Raw genomic sequence first — 4945 nt, forward strand, 5'->3', positions numbered from 1 at the left:
CACTTCCACTCCGGCACATCAAGTGACTGTAACATACCCGCAGGCTTTTGATGTTCTATCTTCGCCTTCTGACATGTCAGACATGCCGCCACAACTCTGCTACATTCTTCTTCTTTCCCTGGCCACCAAAATTCAACTTTAGATCTTGATACATCTTTGTCGATCCCGGATGAATACTCAATCTGCTCTTGTGACCTTCGTCAAGAATCATCCTTCTCAACTCCATGTCCAATGGTACGCAGACACGTCCTTTGCAACGCAGAATGTTGTCGGTTCCTACCTCAAAATCCGGCGCTTTTCCCAAAATGATCAAGTTCCGTTTCTCGATCAGCTCCTCATCTAACAGTTGTTTCACCTTGATCTCGTTCAGAAAATCACTAGTGATCGTCACCATCCCAAAGCTCAATTTTCCAGGTGTCACTTGCATACCCAAACTGAGGTCGCGAAAAGTCTCGATAAGTTCCAATTCCTTAATCATCAACGATGAAACATGAATTGTCTGGCGACTCAGTGCGTCTGCTACAACATTTGCTTTTCCTGGGTGGTACAGCAAAGTGAAATCATAGTCCTTGATGAATTCCACCCAACGCCTTTGTCTCATATTCAGATCCTTCTGATCGAACAGGTACTTCAGGCTCTTATGATCACTAAAAACAGTGAAAGTGCTCCCATAAAGATAGTGCCTCCAAATCTTGAGCGCAAACCACAGCCGCTAACTCCAAATCGTGCGTAGGATAGTTCCGTTCATGTATCTTCAATTGCCTTGAAGATAAGCCACAGCCTTTCGGTGTTGCATCAACACACACACCCAAACCTTGGTACGAAGCATCGCAGTAAACCTCGTAGGGTTCCTTCTCTTGTGGTAATGTCAGAACTGGCGCGGTCGTCAAACGCTTCTTCATATCTTGGAAACTCTGTTCACAATCCTCTGTCCAAGCAAAAGGTTGGTTCTTCCGGGTGAGTTTCGTCAATGGTCCTGCAATCTTAGCAAAACCTGCGATGAATCGTCGGTAATATCCAGCTAAACCGATGAAACTCCTTATATCTGTCACAGTCTTAGGACGCTCCCATGCAAGTACCGCTTCCACTTTACTGGGATCCACAGCAATACCTCCTCCTTTGAGATGACATGTCCTAAAAACTTTACTTCTTCGAGCCAAAATTCACACTTTGTCGCGTTAGCATACAGTACCTTATCCCGAAGAACTTGTAATACTTGACGTAGATGTTCCTCGTGTTCTTCACGATTCCTCGAGTAGATCAAGATGTCGTCGATGAACACCACAACGAAGCGATCCAAGAATGGATGAAAGATCCTATTCATGTAGTCCATGAATACAGCTGGTGCATTCGTAACTCCAAACGGCATCACCAAGTACTCATAGTGCCCATAGCGTGTCCTAAACGCCGTCTTTTGAATATCCTCATCCTTGACTAATCTGGTGATATCCCGATCTCAGGTCAATCTTCGAGAAAAATAGCAGCACCCTTCAACTGATCCATCAAATCGTCAATCCTTGGCAACGGATAACGGTTCTTTATCGTGACTTTGTTCAACTGTCGATAATCCACAAAGTCGCGATCTTCCGTCTTTTCTTCTCACAAGCAGCACTGGCGCTCCCCACGGAGAAACGCTAGGTCGGATAAACCCCTTCTTGGTTAAATCTTCGAGTTGACTCTTCAGCTCAGTCAGTTCTGCCGGTGCCATACGATACGGTGCGATGATATAGGTCCAGTGCCTGGGACTATATCAATTGTGAACTCCATATCTCTGACCGGAGGTATTCCAGGTACGTCTTCGGGGAACACATCCTCGAAATCTTGCACAACAGCAATTCCGTGTACTCCATTCTCCTTAGCTTCCACCACGGTTGTAGACATGAGAGAACTCAAAGCTCCTTTCCTCAAAGAAGCTTTGAAAAGTACGAGTTCAGGAACTCAGCGAGTCCAGCATCGGGAAAGATAACTACCTTATTGGCGCAATCAAGAAGAACATGATGGTGGGACAACCAATCCATGCCTATGATCACATCCAATCCCTTGAGAGGTAAACAGATTAAGTTTGCTACAAACTTCTTATCTAGGTACATCCAAGGACATTCCAGACATGCAGTGTTAGTTACTAGACTCTTAGATGCAGGGGTAGACACTGTCAAGTCAAACGGTAGCTTTGACACTTCTAGCTTTAACCTTGCCGCACAAGCTATATCTATAAATGAATGCGTAGCACCAGAATCAAATAGCGCGATAAGGGAATTACCCGCAATCTCGCAGGTACTGCGGATCAGACCATCGTCTTCCTCAGCTTCAGTTCCACTGATCGAGTAGACCCTTCCACCAGCAGTAGGCCTCCTAGCCCCAGCAACATTTGCAGCAGCCTCAACTTTAGGAATCCTGCACTCTGCAGCAGTGTGGCCTGGCTTGTTGCAGTTCCAACACGCCGCAAGACTCTCAGAACAGTGGTTGGCATAGTGCCCCTTTTTGTTGCACCTGAAGCAAGTCACATCCTCCCGATTCCCAGATGGGGTTCTTAGTGTGCAATTGCATTTCCACCAGTAGGATAAAAGGACCCAGAAGTGTCCCCTACCCTGAGGACGAACATACGGCTTCTTCTGGAAATGCCTACCCTTGTCACCTCTTCCTTGGTTAGTCCTAGCCGGACCTCCACTTCCTTGGTAAGGCTTGTTCAGACCTTGGAATTTGCCCCTTGCATTATCAATGGCCTCAATCCCCTTGGTCTTCTCCACCAGCACTTGGTAGCGATTCAGTCCTAGCGGTTGCACCGCCCTCTGCAGCTCATAACACAGCCCCTCAATGAATCGCTCACACATGTAGCCTTCATCAATCTGTCCTCTAAAGTAACGGAAGTGTTTAGCCAACGACTCCAACTTTGCAGCATACTCAGCAACGGTCATGCCTCCTTGACGGAGTCTCAGAAATTGTGCTTCCTTAGCAGCTCTACACTCATAGGAAAGTACTTGTCCAAGAAAGCTCCACGGAAACACTCCCAAGTGATGGCTTGATGGTCAGCCTCCATCATAGCCCTAGCCCCACGCCACCAATACTCAGCTTCACCCGTTAGCAGGTAGGTTGCATAATCAATTTCATCTCTGCAGTTGTACGCAAGAAGGTAAAGATCTTCTCCAACTCTTGGAGCCATAAGTCAGCTTCTTCCGGATCGAAGCCCCCAGAGAACTTCGGCGGATCCTGACGCTTGAAATCATTCAGACCCCTGGTCTGAGCAGCAGCTAATTCACGTTCCTCCCGCTGAACACGGCGAGCATTCTCTTCAGCTTGGTTTTGTGCAGCCACCAAAGCAGCAGTAGCAGCACGTTGAGCTTCAGCTTCCTCCCTTGCAGCAGTGTTAGTAACTTGTTGTGCCATAAAGGCAGTCAGATTAGCAATAGCTTGCTCCATCGGATTCATGCTGTCTGAACCTTGAGTCTCGATCGGTTGTAGAAACCTCCTGTTCCTGTTTTCCATGAACAGTCAAAGACCACAACAGATACTCAGGCCAGAACAACACAAAGTTCTATAATAACTAACTATGTATATACTTATATCAAATGTATAATTAACAATAACTAGCATAAGGTTATTCACTTACGAATAACCTTCAAAAATAATCTATATAAACAGTAATCAAGCACACTCTTCCTCCGATTGACACCCCATCAATCGGTCTCAGAGTTCAAACATCTTAAGCAGGCACTCTACCCAAAAGCTCTGGTTTTCTAGACCAAAGCTCTGATACCACAATTGTAACACCCCAATTTCTCAACTGAGGAGTCACATTAGTAACCTAACAAAGTCTAAGGACCAATCTGCAATCCCTAAAAACCAAGGGAATTTTTTTCTGTAAAACAACTAAACACTTCGGCTAAAAGGTTGGAAACATACCATAACTTTATTTAGATAACTTGTTTCCCGATATACAGTAATAATAGTTTACAATACCATAAGTAAGGTTCAGAATAACATGCGCACTTTAACAGTGGCGGAAGCAAGACTTTAATAACAGAGTTCTCATAAAGTAAAAGAGACTCCAACATAATCCACAAGAAGAGAAGCAAAGCTGCTTCTCATACCTCTACTCCACCGCTTACAACTCGATCTCCAACTCGAGTAGCTATGCCTCGGCGGAAGGATCTCCATCGCCTAATAGCGTTAAGCGCCCAAACAACAAGTAGCAAATAGAAAGGGTTAACTCCATGCAATTACCATGTATAAAAGAGAAAAATCATGCTGTTCGAATTTAATTACCTGGCATGGTAAATAACTAGCAACATAACTCAACTCATATATCAACAACTTAAACATAAATCGGACTCAGATAATAATAACCTCAACAATGTAACATCAAATCAGATATCAATAAACCAATACGAAAATCCAACAACATAGGGTCAGGTGTTAGTTCCCTATAATGCAACTATATGCTGCTAACAAAATGGATCGATCAATATCGTCTCTCAAGACGGGACAATGATAGGACACACCTCCTCATCGCCACTTATAACGTCATACATGACGGGACAATCATAGGACACACCTCCTAATCGCCACTTAACGTCACACAAGACGGGACAATCATAGGACACACCTCCTGATCGCCACTTAGCACCTCGCAAGATGGGACAATGATAGGACACACCTCCTCATCGCCACTTGACTCAAGCCCTATATGCCAAGTCAGACAATAACAAAGCCCACCCAAGGACCAATCCAAAGTAACCACATGTTCCATCCACTAGGAAGCAGTAACGACAGAAACCAGTAAACAGCCGAAGCCTCTCAGAAAACATTTTCCAAATTCAGCATAATAATCATAATCATCTGCCAATCAATATAAACATCTTCATCTCAAACACAGGCAGTGCGATAAAAGCATGCAAGACTCAAAGACGCTCTAAAACCGAGTTACCCTTACCTTCGTGAGTAGAAG

This window comes from Lotus japonicus, chromosome 1 (assembly GCF_012489685.1).
Source record: "Lotus japonicus ecotype B-129 chromosome 1, LjGifu_v1.2".
NCBI classification, from domain to species: domain Eukaryota; kingdom Viridiplantae; phylum Streptophyta; class Magnoliopsida; order Fabales; family Fabaceae; genus Lotus; species Lotus japonicus.